We start from the raw sequence: 16,503 nt of genomic DNA on the forward strand, positions 1-16,503 counted from the left end.
TAAGTGTGATGGTTTCATTGTTATTTGATAGCCAGCATGTTGTCAAGATAATTAATTGTATTTGTCAGCACATTTTACTAATATGCTTTATTTACAAGTTGTACCATATCAAGTTATTATTAATTAGTAATTTTATGCACACTGTTCATATCATATACGGTTTTGCCATTTCCATATCATATTTAGTTTAAGTTAACCCTTTAAAGACGGTCGGAGCAGGCACGCTCCGTTTTGCATAACTTTTTAAAAATCCCGGTAGCACTGCAACCACGTAAGTTAGCGCAATAATTTATTTTGCATATGAAACCAGAGCTGTTGTATCTTATGCCATCAGCTTGTCCTCGGTCACAGTTTCCTTCCACATATAGCTTTGCAAAAACTGCATAAAAAGCGCTTGCAGCAACAAAAACATAATATTCCAGAAACACGCTTTGCCGATCTGATCAGCTGTTTGTAACACTTCCTACGTCCATCAGCGCGAACTATCACATGTCTGCCATGACCTGCCCGAAACCGGAAGTGACGTCATTTTGCGGAAATGTAGTTTTTTTTACTATTAGGGCCTTATGAGCCTATACTGGTGTTTTTAAAAGTTATCTTTGACTTTATGACTTTCTGTGTCGTTTCTGGGATGCTTAGGACTCATATTGCACTGATGGAAATAGTTTATTTTGATGCATATGCTGTTTTTTTGCAAATTTGCATTATAATATTTATTTTCGTTTTTCCTGCAGTATATAAAAATTGGTGTATTTCAAAAATAAAACTATGAAGACACTCAAAATAAATTTCCTGTGGTGGGAAACTATTTTGTGCAACTTTTTTGTATTTACAGTTTTGAGGGATAAGCCTCTTAAATTTCTCTAACTAGAAATATATGTTCAAAAAACAAAAACGATTTTCAAATTTTTTGTAGTTTATTGCACTTTTTTGCAATTTATGTAATAACTATGCAGTTAATGCAGACATATTATTAAAATCTGGGTTATAATGGTTGTATTGATGTATATCAACTTGAAATGCTCCCAAAATAAACATGCTCCACAGCATGTAAAAATATAATATAAGCTCTGGCGGACTTGGTTCTATGGTAGGTCTTAAAGGTTAAATTCACATAAGCAATGTATTTTAGTAGTGACATGATAGTTTTGGTAAGATCAATAACTGAATAAAACAGTTTATTTAGTTGTATTTGCCCATGTTTCTGTCATTTGTCTCAGTGTCACTGCACAGTATTGTTTGCATCAAGGTCTAGCTCAGCCTTTAACTGACCTGGCTTCTATGTGCTCTGTCCAATTTGATTTCTGGCCATAACAGCTTGTGTCAACAGGAGCTTTACTTCAGGAAATGAAATCTTAGTTTTAGATTATTTTATTTCATTTTGAAGGAGAATTGGCCAACCATGAAAAAAAACTTGTAAGTGGTCTTTGAAAGGTCGGGGTGACATGAGGTGTTACTGTCTACCTGCTACCATTTTGAACCCCCGCAGATGATTTTCACCTAGTCATTTCAGCTCTTTGTCATTCCCACAAACCTCTTGTTGTTCATTAGTCATCACTGCATAGAGCCCAATTTTAAATGCGACTCTACTGAGTCTTTAAATCGATATGCTTGTGCTTTGAGTAAAAAAGTATGCCATTGTCCTATTTAATGGTATTTACCCTAAATAGCTTTGTTGGACTCTTAATCCATATAGACACTTTTAGCTTTGTGACACTAGACTTGTTTGTGTCCTACAGTTTAATTTCCTTTCTGTACTCCATGTCACCATGGCAATGTTGAGTCAGTGTCCCCTGCTACATCCTCTCTGACCATTGAACCACAAATTAATGGTGAATAATGGCTCAATTCCCCATCAATGCTGCCAGGACAAACAGGTCAAAGCAGCAGGATATGTCCCATCTGAGAAAAAGGTTTTTCACTGTCAACCTGGGTTTTTGCTCACGCTGAGAGCATCCTTTAAATTTACAATGAGTCTGTGAATTCTTCACAGCTTCTGAGACAGCACCTATGAATCATAAATAATTTACAGTCATGGATTTCTGGTACTGTGTATTTTTTTTTTTTGCGGGTAGTGTAGGAAAAGTCATTCAAAGGTTTTCCCTTGGCTTGTGTTCTTATTTCCATGTGTCACTAGAATGCTAAATGGTCTGTAAGTTAAGCAGTTGTTTAGTCATGCGTGCAGGATAGCTATTACTATAGACTATATTTACTATAGTGAATCATTGTAAGATAACATGCTGCAGTTAGACATATGAGAAATATGGCTATATAGGCAAATGTTCTTTTTGTCGATCCGATTTAGTTTATAAGGTTGTTACAGATGTGCAAACATCCATTGTCATTAGGCGTGACGCCTTAAATTCAACTGAAAACTGATCTGTCAGTTTTACTTCTCACTACTTCATATATTATAAAGAATATTGGTTTAAGAAAGGAAGTCATTACACTTAGATTTTCACCCTTCTATTGTTAACTAGTTGGTTGCATCTGAATTTCTCAAATGTGGCCCTTAAAATTGAGGCATGCAGTTCTTTTGTAGATGCAATATTGACTTTTATTAGCTGTAAACTGAAACATTGATTTCTCTTTGTCTTTCTCTTGTAGACCTAGAGAACAATGTTGCACTCTTTTAAGTCACCAGGCAATAAAGATGATCCAGACAGCAATAGTCCTTGTGTGTAATGCATTAGTTGAGTTTGACAGTCTGTACTGATAATATCAATGCAAAAGGGGCAATAATGGCTATTTTTTATGTATGTTTACATCAGTGCATTCCCTTCAGTCACGTTTGCTTTGCCAGACATGTTGAGTGCCGATCCAACACTTTTTAAGCCAATTCCATTTTTCATGCTACAAAAAGATAATCTTGACAAGAGTTTTAATTTACAGCTGACTCCCCCTGCCTGCAGCAGAGCTTTTGTCAGAGTTTTTATAAGAGTATGTAAATTTGCACGTGCATGTGCATACAGTAATTTATGGCATACTTACTTGTGTTTGTGTGTGAATATGTTTGCGTGCCCAAATTTGAATGTAGGCATGGCTTTGTAGGAAAATGCATCTGCAATTTTGTTTGATGAGAGAATGAGGTAGAAAGGCAGCAGACGTGATGTTGTGTGAAGAGATGGGAGTATGCAGACACATAGTGTCATTCCCTCAGTATCACCATTAAATCTTAATCTTCTGGCCCCTCATGGGAGGAGCCAGCCATGCATGGGATTGTGTTTTGCATCTAAATCAAGATGTCTTGTTCTTTCAGAATACTTCATTGAGACAAAGTTTGATGTGTCTGTTTTCAACTTCCCATACATCTGGATTCAGCAGCTGATCATCCAGCTGTTGTTGTTTATGCTAAAGTCTTGTTAAATGCAATTGCCTCATAAACTGTAACATCTGTAACCAATTATAAAGAAAGAGGGAAACTAAAACTCCAGAGCAGAGCACTGAAGTTTTTATTCCTGATTGGTTTCAGCACATTGCATCATGTGGGCTCACTACTTGTGGCACTTGATTCCACAAGCTAAAAGTAGACAATTATATATTAGATTCAGAACATCCTTTCTTTCTAATAGTGGCTTAATGCCACCTTCATCCTATTTCCACGTTGATCAGTTTCGGTGGTGTACCGGAACAAACGTTGCTCATTAGACTAGTATTGTCTCGACTATTAATCATTCCAGCTTTTGTAGTAATATTCTTTCTGCTTATTCTAAACTTTGGATGAACTAACTTAACACTTTCAAATTTCTGCTCCTTTAAAAAGCTACAAGAATATTGCATAGAAAATCAGTGTGGAAATCACAGAAGAGACAGGAAAACACAATCTTGATATCAGAACTTTTAATAGGAAAGTGTATTGCCTGTAAATCACCCTGAAGATACCAATGTACGTTGTTTTTATATCATTAACATCAGATATAGTTCATATCATCAATACATTGTAATATTGGATTGAGGTAAATGCTTTGTGCTAATAAGTAAGTGGCTGTTTCAACGTAGAAATCATGAGATTTATTAGGCATTCACTTTAAGAAAAGCAAATTATTAGCAATACTTTGAGAATTGCAGTTATTTCTTTTTTATGTATCTGTCCTTTTTGTCCTTGAAATAGTACCTATGGCTGTGGATTTGCAGTGTTTGTACTGCATATAACCTTTGCATAAGCCTATGAACATTCCCAAGGTGGGTGATTGTGACTAATTCCTTTCTGTCATAAAAAGGAGATTTTAAATGCAGCAACTAGCCTTTATTATAAAGGGTACTGTTTCCACACATCTCAGCAGGAAGTGGCTTATAGGTCTTCATTACCTCCCTTTAGGACCATCTTCTCATTTAGGATAAGAAGTTAGCCTTAGTTGGGACATGCATTTCAGGATGTCTTCAGTGTTACTCTGGTGGAGCTTTTATATTCAACTGACACAAAAAAAATGAGTGTTTATTCATTGGTATTAAAGAATCTGGTGGTGACATTTGGGGATAGAGGACATGATTTGTGTTCTCATTGTTTTCTTTCTCCAACGAAGTAGTAAATTTTCCCCAACATCAATTTCGATATGGTATTATTAGATCTGGCTGCACACTTTCAGATATGAAAGTGAAAAATAATCTTTGTGAAAGAGGAAGGCTTCAATAGCACATTGACACTTAATGGAAAGCCTGGCTGCTGTTTCAAAGGGAGAACACAGCAAGGAGACTGGTTTGGAGAGCTAAAACTGTTTACTTCAGACGGGGATAAACCAGCAAGCATGCTCAACTCCTTTTACTACACCAACTTCTGATTTATTCTGGATAATGTTTCCCTTTTTCGTTCTCGTAGTTTCATCTTCTTTTCATTTGTGGACAATGTAATTTATTGAATTATGTGTGTGAGACAGTATATCGGAAACAAGAAAACACATGAGCTGCCTTGAAACGTCAGTGATGACTTCAGACTTTTAAAATTTCTATTGCAAGTAGAAATATTATAAGTAAAGCCTAAAAATGACACCTAACTCAAGAAATGAGCCAGTGTTGTGTCTGTACATAACAGACATAGCCAAGAACCTACTAGCTTGTACTAACTTTGAATTGTTTAGATAGCCTGTTGCCATTAAATATTAAGATGGTACGGTAGGATAGCACATTTTTTCTTAACCTTGTATAAAGGAAAAATGAGTAACTGGATTGTTAATTAAATTTATTAAAGATAATTAATGTAAGCTATGAAAACCTTTATGTCAAAAAATGCATTTTGTGCCACCAGTTCTGGAGCCTACGTGACATCTTTGTGTTAATGGATTTGCCATCTTTTAAATACACCTGTTATTTCTTATTGTTTAGTATGACTAACCTTCCATTATCCTCTGACACTGTCCTCCAAATGCTATTATGGGGGTGATTAGGGAAATGCCAGCAGTGATCAGAATTTTTGGCCTTGATTAGAGAATATTCACCCTTTTTGTTACTGTCAAGAATGATCAAGAGGAGACAACTTTTGCTAAGTGAGTGAACGTGACTGGGAGTGTCATCATCATCTCTTTAACACAGCAGCCCCCGCATCTGTGTGAGAACATATTAACATGCTGGCACACTGTCATCCCCAGTGTCCTACTTAGACCAGATGGGCCTTATTCAGGTCTTTCAAAAAAACACAGGCATGAAGGGATCTTAAATGTCAGCCTCAATATCACCAAAGCCATAATTAAGAATGCACCAGCAGAAGGACATGCACTTCTGTGGCCTAACTAGACAGACAGACTGTGCCATATCAAAAATCTAATTAATTAATTAAAAGAAATAATTACGGGGGGAACTGTCAAAAACTCCAAACAGTTTAGCATCAAAAGACTGTGCAAAAAGTCATATCTGTATGTAGACTATGTTATGGGTTCAGATATTGAGGGTGAGCACAAAAACAACAATGGTCCAGAAGAGCTTCGGTCAAACAATGATTTTAATGAACACACATATGTGCGGGGAGATGAACACTGCACACATCAGCAATCACCTGCCCCCAGCTTTACAGAAACAATTATTTTATATCAGGGTATTGTTTATGATGCCCCTTCATTGCGTCAAAACACATACAAAGCACATACAATAATATTGACGACTTTCGACATATATGGAAAGAGCTAGGGCTGGGCGATATATCGAGTTTTTAAAAAAATATCGATATATTTTCATACGAGATATAAGATGTGACAATATCCTTTATATCGATATAGTCTATGTTACGTTATAATTATACTTGTGGAGCCACAAGTTTGCCTCTCTTTCATCCACTTTTGTCTCTACGCAACGTTACTCGGCCTCGCCTCTCCTTCACTGAACACAACTCCCCCTCCTCCCCCATAGCTTCACCTGCAGGCAGCGACAAGATGGACACGGCAAATCTCCGTTAGCGAGTTGTGGGGCTGGACGGCGTCAACATGTTAGCGAGCTAACCGCGCTAACGAGCTAACCATGCTAACGACAGCCCACAGGGGCTGCACGGCCTAAAATCCTTTCATTTTCTCAAAAGTTGACAGCGCGCCTTATGTATGAATTCTGGTTGTGCTTACTGACCGCGAACCGATTTTAGGTGGTACACGGCGCTCAGCAATCTGTCAAAAAATGTTTTAGTACGACTTTGGTAAGCTACGGAGATGCAGCGCTTGATGGATTGTCAGAGCATTACGGCTACCGTAGTCTGGAGCCTCGCGGAGTGATACGTACTGTGCTTCAACATAATATTACCGTATTGTGTGTGTATAAGGACCATAAATGGCACCTGTTAAGAGACATAGTTACAAAGAGGATTTCAAACTCAAGGCTGTCAGTCACGCAGTAGAAGTTGGGAACAGAGCAGCTGTGAAATCTGTCTTTGTTATTATGCTCAGTGTCTGTTAGTTCACATTTTGACTGCACAATTATGAGCTTTTTGTTATGCACAAAAACAACATTGTTTTCTTTTATTTATGGAGCATGATTATTTAATAAATGCTGATAATTTATTTTTGAGTAATTTCTTCATGTAAATCTATGCTGTATGCTAGTAAAAGTGCCCATGTGACATCTGGGACACAGTGTGACTAAGAACTCTCTCTTTGTTCTTAACTTATGGCTTTAAAAAAATATGGAGATATATATCTTATATCGCCACCCAGCTAAAAAATATCGAGATATGAATTTTGGGTCATATCGCCCAGCCCTAAAAAGAGCCTTCTCTCCGTCTCGAGGCCAGGTGCCGACTCTCACTTATCTCCTACTTTTGCAGCTACAGGCATTTGCAAACTGTTATTCGAACTCCTAGCCTAAACATGAGCCCAACTGTTGTCTGTGTGTGTGTGTGTGTGTGTGTCGACCTCCAACGCACTCAGCCTCACCCCGCCCGTTGGCGCTTCTAACCTTTTACCAGACAGAAGCTCTCAGTGGTGTGTGTAATAATCATAACTAAAAGTATATGTGATCTATTGAATAAATGTTTTACCAAAATGCCCCTACTCAAAGCTTAATAAAAGAATGTAAAACATGTGTTGTGTAAGCGTGTTCTTTCCATAGCTCAACATCCCTTACACCATGTATTGTCTGATCATAGCGCCAAACAAAGTTCACGACCTTCACCGACTGAGCTTCAACTCTTTAAATAAGTGTATATAAAATGATTACAACTACACCTGTAATGAAAAGGTTAGTACGTGATTATGATAACACCAGTAATACAAATTATAACATAATGCCAACAGCTTCAATCAATGCTTTTGATGAAAATAAGAATTAATGCAATGGTTAATGATAATGATTACGAAATTAATTATGATGATTATGAATAGTAACAGTAAAATAATGTCTTTAATTCCACAATTATCAGTGTCACCATTCTAACAGAAATCAGAGGGTCAAAAATCAGTGCCATGAAAATGTATTTTCCCCCTTCTTGATTTCTTACCTCTAACATATTTATCACGCATAAATCTTTTATATAATTATCAAAATATTTCAATATTAAGCAGAGATGACCTCATTAAAAACAACGTGTAAGGTAAAAAAAAAAATTATATATATATATATATATATATATATATATCCAAACCCACCTGGCCCTATTTGAAAAAGTAATTGCCCCCTAAGCCTAATAACTGGATATGCCAACAGCAAAAACTGCAATCAAGCATTTGAGATAACTCGCAGTGGCTCTTTCACATCGCTGTGGAGGAATTTTGGCCCACTCTTCTTTGCAGAATTGTTTTAATTCAGCCACACTGGAGAGTATTTGAGAATGAACTGCCTCTTTAACATAATGCCAGCCTCTGTGTTTCTGAGCTTGAGATGAATCTTCTTTTTTTCAGTGCCCTGTTGTGCCAAACAATTTGCTTTGCCAAAAAAAACGCTCTACAAACTCTCTATAGGCTCCTTCGGTTTGTCAACTTCTTTTTATGTGTTGTTTTTGTTCATGTTATTGTTTTCCTTTCTACTATTATTATTATTCACATAAATGTATGTATTGTGTCACAGGGTCATGAGTAAATCAATCACATTAATAGACCGCTTGCACTAAGACTGCCCGCTTACTTGTGGTGCCTCGTATACTTAAAAGTAGGCTTTCAGCCCCCTCTTCTGTGGAACCAGCTCCCAGTTTTCTGGCTTAAAACTTTCCTTTTTGCTAAAACATGGTTGAGGTTAGATCAGGTGACCCTGAATCCTCCCTTGGTAATGCTGCAGTAGGCTTAGGCTTCTGGGGACTTCCCATTATACACTGAGTGTTTCTTCTTCACTCATCTTTTTCACTCACTATACGTTTATACACCACTCTGTATTTAATCATTCATTATTATGAATCTCTGGCTCTCTTCCACAGTGTGTCTTTTATCCTGTCTTCCTCCCCTCATCCCCGACTGGTCACGGCAGATGGCCGTCCCTCCCCGAGCCCGGTTCTGCTGGGGGGTTTCTTTTTGTTAAAAAGGAGTTTTTCCTTCCCATTGTTGCCAACTGCTTTCTCAAAGGGGGTCATTTAATGTTTGGAGTTTCCCCCTCTATTATTGTGGGGTTATTACTTACAATATGAAGTGCCTTGGGGTGACTACTGTTGTGATTTGGCACTAAATAAATGAAATTGATTTGAAATTGAATTGAATTAATAATGCCAACAAAAGAGGATAAGCACAACAACATAAAAACATCTTAATCTGATTTACGTCCAGACTTTAAGTAGCCATCCGAAAACCATCATTTTGGTTTTTTTGAGACATTCAGAGGTGGACTTACTGGTGTGTTTTGCAGCGTAACGCGAATGTCCTTGAGCTTTAGGGTGCAAAACTGATGGTCAGACATTATCGTTCAGGATTTTTTGGTAGAGTGCACAATTCATGGTTGAATCAATTATGACACAGATGACTGACAGATGTCATTGATTTTATTTCTCTTCTGTTTCTGTAGATTATGGAATAATGGTTGTTTTTTTTAGTTCTGTACTTCACTTTGTCAGATCTTTTTGTTTTTACGATTAAAAGGCAGCTCATTAACTCGACTGTAACACTTTTGTAGGACCTTTTTTCATATCTTATAATAATTTATTCTAAAATAACTTGGTTGATGCAGTTGTTTGACAACATAAAGATTCTCAGATGCTAGTAATTCTCCAGTGGTCCACCATGTCGCCACTAACTGTGGTAACCAGCCAATTTGTAGTGCATCTGTTCGGCCTCCATAAGTGTAAACTCATATGCAGCATGAAGGGATTCTAGGCTCGAAATAAAATGACTGGGAGTTCTAACCTTTGAAGATAGCAGAGGTGAATACAAGCATAAAGAATGTAGGTCTTTATTAGATGTCACAAAGCCCACAATTACTACATACTGATGCTATATAGTACATACAACAAACACAAACCAGGGTTTCTTTGTTTGCTTTGTTTTCTACAGAGGAAATGCAAGGCTTTTAGCTTTCAGCCCAACTGTGAGCAACTATCATAAACTTCAATTTGATGATTAATTTATGTGTGCTTTACAATTTATGGAGGCCATGATCTTTCTCTGGCTTTCACTTTCTCTCTCTCTACACACACACATACACACACACATACACACATATATATATATACATACACATATATGCCCCATCTAATCACAACAATATTCACCTCCAGGTGCTTTATATTGTAGGGTAAAGAACCTACAATAATAGAGTTCAGCTTAGTTCTGCCAGAGGTTAGACACAGCCATCTGGAGGAGGAAGAAAGGATAAAAGAGACTATGGAAGAAAGTCAAAGATTCATCATAACTAATGATTAAATCTATCCTTAGACAGATAATCTATCATTTTATGCACAAGTACTATTATGCACAAGATACACATATATATGTGGTTCAAAAATATATGTCCCATTTAATCTACAATGATAACTGTTGATATAGTCAATGTTTATTGAAGAAAAATCTAGAGAATAATCTAATCAATAATCTGATTTTTTTTTTTTGTTTATTTAGGGATTAAAAAATAGTTTATTATAAAGTATTCTAAATGAGGTAACAATCTATCCCTAAAAAGGTCTACATTAATCATATGTCTGCATTCAAATGTTTCTCCCTGTTTGCTACAGTGGAACATAATCAGGCCTTAGAAGGTGGATGGGAGTAATAACATTCATGACATTGCTGTCTACAATGGCCAAGAGGACCGTGTTTATGTTGCTTTAGATTTCAACCTTTACTGTGCAGTGATGCAGCTCTAACTTGCTGAATAATATGCACTAAGCTGAGGCAACTGAGGGCTAAATCCATGCCTCAAAATATGGCTTGGATCAGCAAGTGTGACTGGGAAGAATAGCCCAGATTTGAAGAGGGGGAAATGCAGGGAAAATAAATATTTCATGGACCATTTTCTCACAACACAGTTGAAAGGGAGTGGGGATACAGATCAATAGTAGTAAGAGATCTGGCTATATACAGATAGGATTACTGAGAGAGGGTAAACTAACTTCAGTTAGCAGTTGTACCGGCTGCAAATTCTGGGTTAGGAGCACAGATAGAGTACTGGCGTTTGATGATAACACAAACTGAAATGCATTCTGTTTCTGAAAGATATTATAACGCTCCCTGGACCGGACTGTAACAGGGAAGAAGAAGATGTGTACCCTGGACCCTTAACTGTTTATAACCCAAATACTAAAATGACGCTAATGACACTAAAGCAGAAGGGACGCCACACCCTAGGACCACATGGATCTTCCATCTTCCCCTCCGCTCTCCTCTCACTGATATTCAAACTGGTTCACATATTCAGCTGAACTCAGCAGAAACCCAGCAGCCCAAATACATAGACAAAAAATAGGGTGTGTGATTTCAGAAAGATAAATCAATCAATCAATCAATCAATAAAATAGGTTAAGCTAGCTATTGTTGCCAGTATTTTAATAAGCTTCTGCTGAAACCAATGACTGTGTGTCTTAATTTGGCTAAATATGAATTGGGGAATTCATTGTATCCTGTAGATTTGCTGTTTAGTTATATTTTTTAGTTTCATGGTATTTTTGCTATATTTTGCTGTTAAACATATTGTTGCTACCAAAGACATTTTAGGACAAGATATATATGCTCATGAGTTTTTTTGTTTGTTTTCTGGGCATAATGTTGATTCCACTTTTATGTTAGTGTTTCACCAGCAAAAGAGTCACACTGTAGCTCTTGAAAAAATCCAGCACTGGTGATTACAGTATGCCTGAGTGAAAATTTTGATAAGTAAATGGCTAGCGAGGCAGCCGGAATGAAACAAACAAACGTATGTCATGCACGAAATTAGACTCAGGGTAGCAATATTGCAGTTAACAAGCTTACTGACACTTTGAATAAGGTGATTGAAAGGGAGGCAGTTTCCTGGCCAGGAGTACTGGAGCGTCAACCTTCAGTTTCACACATCCTATAGCCTCTATTCAAGAACTACATGAACCCACACTGAAGGTGAGAGAGGGACCTCTGCTTCACTGAAGCTGCTCGGTATCCAAATGAAATTACTGTACTGAATACTGAACATCCTGGAGTCGAATGGATGTTACTGGGTGTTTTAAACTGCAGGATTCCTGGAAATAATTTGTCCGTGTTGCAGCCACCTATTTGTATTCCATCCTGCTTTTCAGAACTGTACCTAGGCTAAATCTTCTGACCACATTGAAAGTTATGCTCTGAGGAAGTTACCACAGGAAAAGTGACAGTTGTCCCAGCCCACACAGCAACATTTGTATCCTGATATATTCAAACTCTGTTCCTGCTCATTAACATTTTTGGCTCAAAAAATAAATTAGGCTGAGAACTCAAACTAGGGTGGCATAATCATCATGTTTATGTTTTCGTTTTTGACTACATTCAGTTTACTATAAAACAAGCATCAACATGTAGGGGTTATAAAACCTAATGCTAATTTCAATGTCCCTCTGCAGAAATAATGATTGTAGGTCAACTTCGGACATATCAGTAGTTTTGCTGATCCCCGTCACTGATTGTGACTGAAAGGTATCATATGTACTATCCACCACTACTGCCCCTGAGAAAGGGTCTGAAATCCTGAATCGGGCACTGCACTCTGGCTGACCCTGAATGTGTATCTGCCCGATGAAATATATATTCATTTCTATGAATAATCTGGGAAAGCTATGCAAAGAGGTAGAACTGTACCACAGACAGATATGATGAATGCATTGTTATATGAAGAGCCTATGCACACTTTGATCTCACTCACTGCTTGCAAATGCTGTACTGTGCTCTGCCTTGATAAATGACCCACTACTGGAATCTTGTAATATTGCACTTTTAGAACCTCCCTCTTCCACCATTGCATTTTACATGCTGCACCCTCTTTGTAGATAGACTTCATCTTCCATTTACAGGGAATGTATGATGCAGGTAGCTCATAAGACTACATTTTATGTGTTCAATTGGGAGTCGAATGGTCTTGAGTGATGGGCTTGGTAAGAGAAAGGACTTCATTTTAACGCCTGACTGAAGGTGAACCTGACCTCTTGTGTGGGCTGGAAAGACAGTAAAACTCTGAGCAGTGTGGCATTAGCATACACAGCAAGTTCAGAGGCTCTGAGGGGTCATTACCCCAAGGAGATGGGCTAGGAACACTGCCAGGGTGAGGTCATTATCAGTTTGTTGGTACAGGTGATTATGGTTTACTCTGCCATGAAAATCACACAGCCCACTATTCGAACTATGTTTAGCTCCACTAAATGGCCCCTGCTGAAATGACAGATATAATGTTTATGAGTGACTTATTTATTTCCAAATACAGTTCACTGAAATCAGTTATCCTAAAGGCACACACCAGGTTTATCCTGTTTAATTTTGTTTTAGAATAAAGTAATAAAGAGTAATGAAATCCATAACAGCTATACTTTCAATAGTGTAATGAAGGGGGGAAATGAAACAAAAGAACTATCCTTGGGAATAAACAAAACTGTGTCGTAAACGAAGAATAGCATTCGTAAAAAGGTGTGAGGAAATTCATTTTTCAGCTTGAGCAGGATCACATACAGCACCGTAATTGACTTGTGTTTGAATTTTCTAGCTAAAATCAGTTAAAATATAATGGCATGGGATTTGTAATGATGTTCCAGGCTTATTATCTCATCTCCAAACAACTGAGCCTCATTAGCAGTTCCATTATAATTAGGACACTAAGGCCTGGAAATGGCAAGAGTGGCGTCAAAGGTGTCAAACAAACTGCTCCAGACACTGCTTTGAGGATTTCTCCGTTAACATGTTGAAAACTCCCTCAAGGGTTAATCACTGGGTAAGGATATGATTGGATATGAATGTTTAATATGTTCTCAATATTTTTGAAATGTCGTTTCATATGTAAGTAGCTTTCGTAATGACGTTTGGAGGATTCAGCATATTTATTGTATGGTAACATCTAAAGTAACTTCTTGTAAAATTTCCTTATTGCTTCTTTATTTCATTCATATTTTAAGAAGTGGCGGTGTGTGAATGCAGCAAAATAAGAATACATTGTATTTAAAGTGACCATAGAGCTTATTTATATTCATCTTTTTTTTTAATGCAACTGGATAATTGGTATTGTCAACATTGTTTTTACAAACATGTAGAAGTACTATAATGCAAGCAGGAAGGATCTTTGATGGCACTGCTTACATTCTGCAGCTGCACACTGAAGATTACTAATTATTACCTCATAGTGTAGAGGAATGATTGCACACTGAACATAACCCTCCTGGCAAGCAACGTGAAATCCACTTCCACTTGGATCTATCTCAAAGTTAGAAAGAATGAAATGAAACGATGAGCCTGTCTCTAGCTTGTATCAAATATTGTTGTATCTTTTCAGCTCTGTGTATAACCTTTAACAGTGTGCATGTGCAATTCCTTAACCTAACCAATTTTATTCACCAACAAACTGAGCATCTTTCACTTCTGACTGCATCCATATTTCCTCAAGGACTAACTAGTTTAGTCACTAGTAAGAAGTCTTATCCTTAAAGTTGTCTTCTTGAGTCTTGTTTTAATTATCTTTAAAGTTCTTTGCACCTCTGGAGAGCAGACACAGGCCTGGGGCACCGCCTAAGCCATTGTGTGGAGGATGCATAACCTCCCCCTCCTTCGTTTATGCTTAGAGCCTGCCAAGGTTTTCTTATTTTCCTGCTGGGGTGCTTAGGTTGCTCCAACTGTGCTTGGGTCAAACATCATGCAGACTTTTTGGCACTAACATTTTAAGGTGACCCAGTGATTAAAATGTGATCATGAAGCAGCCGGGTTAACTTTTTTTGACTTTGACAATAGAGTACGTTTCTTTTCAAAACATTTTAAAGGAAGTAATTAACTTTTAATCTTTGCCCTAGCGCAATTAACACTTATATTTCTCCTTTAATGACCCACCTACGTAATTCTAAGTGAAAAATGATCTGATTTAACATAATTAGCAAGCTTGAGTACGTTTAAATGCTAAGAAAGCCTTCCCGACACATCCCTGTGTGTGCCTGTCATGAAAGATCTTGCTCAGATCAGTGGGTTTTGTTATTTAGCTGCCTAACAGATGGCTGATGTATGCTAGGCATCTTCAGGCTATCAAAGCTGTACCATGGTTTGAAAATTATCTGTAGCTACTGCCCAGAAGAGCTCTGACTTGTTTGAAATGTGAATACATTTTACACATTTTTTATGATCGTTACATTAACACCCAACAGGCACTTAGTCAATTAATGTTATATATTTTCATTTTATTTATTTTTTCTGACACTAAAATTGACACAGTGAGTCATTATGGTGCAGATCAAAAGCAACTTTGTAATAAAGAAAAACACACCCCAGAGCAGGACTTTAGTTACTGAACACCAAAGGAAATCACGCTGTGTTAACCCTTTAAAGCCGGTCAGAGCAGGGATGCTCCGTTTTGCATAATTATTTTTAAATCCCTGTAGCACTGAAACCACGTAAGCTAGCGCAATATTTTTTTTTGCATATGAAACCGGAGGAGTTGTACTTACATCTTATGCCATCAGCTTGTTTTTATAAGTCATGTTTGACTTTATGACTTTCTGTGTGGTTTCTGGGATGCTTAGGACTCATTTTGCACTGCTGGAAATAGTTTATTTTGATTTTTTTTTTTGCAAATTTGCATTATAATATTTATTTTCGTTTTTCCTGCAGTATATAAAAATTGGTGTATTTCAAAAATAAAACTATGAAGACACTCAAAATAAATTTCCTGTGGTGGGAAACTATTTTGTGCAACTTTTTTGTATTTACAGTTTTGAGGGATAAGCCTCTTAAATTTCTCTAACTAGAAATATATGTTAAAAAAACAAAAACGATTTTCAATTTTTTTGTAGTTTATTGCACTTTTTTGCAATTTATGTAATTACTATGCACTTAATGCATACATATTATTAAAATTTGGGCTATAATGGTTGTATTGATGTATATCAATTTGAAATGCTCCCAAAAATGGCTCCACAGCATGTAAAAATACAATATAAGCTCTGGCGGACTTGGTTGTATGGTAGGTCTTAAAGGGTTAACTGAAAAATGCAGCTGACTTGAAATCGGGATAGTCCCCTTTTAACTTCTTCTTCTCTGCAAATCTTGAGCTCTATAGATCTTGTGTACCAACTAAGTTAAACATGCTCATTTAGGAACCCCCAGTGGTCTTCTATGTCCCTCTGTTTTTAAAGAGAATGATAATATTTAAAAAGAAACAAAATCATTATTGTAAATTTTTATTAACTATCACAACTGTAGATATGTCTTTTTGCATAGGAATCTGGTAAAGAAAAACAATGACATTCTTTCATCATTGATCATATATGGACTCCATACATGATCTATGTATATCTATTTAACTATTTAAATCACATCAAGTCAAAAGTATTAATAAAACAAATAGGGTGCAGATTTTAACCGGTCAAGTGACCATGATAGGGCAGCAGTGGCGAATGGAGATTGAGAGCTTCCAGCATACGTTAACATCCAGCCTGATGATGAATATCTTGATAATGCAGCCTACCTGCTCTCCTCCCTCAGATATTGTGCT

At 37.1% G+C, this 16,503-nt stretch overlaps 1 protein-coding gene across 5 annotated transcripts in view; it reads left to right on the forward strand.

The window, feature by feature from the left end:
• Window positions 1-16,503, forward strand: part of lingo2 (leucine rich repeat and Ig domain containing 2) — a 235,845-nt gene that overhangs the window by 130,933 nt on the left and 88,409 nt on the right. The window lies entirely within an intron of this gene.

This window comes from Neolamprologus multifasciatus, chromosome 2 (assembly GCF_963576455.1).
Source record: "Neolamprologus multifasciatus chromosome 2, fNeoMul1.2, whole genome shotgun sequence".
NCBI classification, from domain to species: domain Eukaryota; kingdom Metazoa; phylum Chordata; class Actinopteri; order Cichliformes; family Cichlidae; genus Neolamprologus; species Neolamprologus multifasciatus.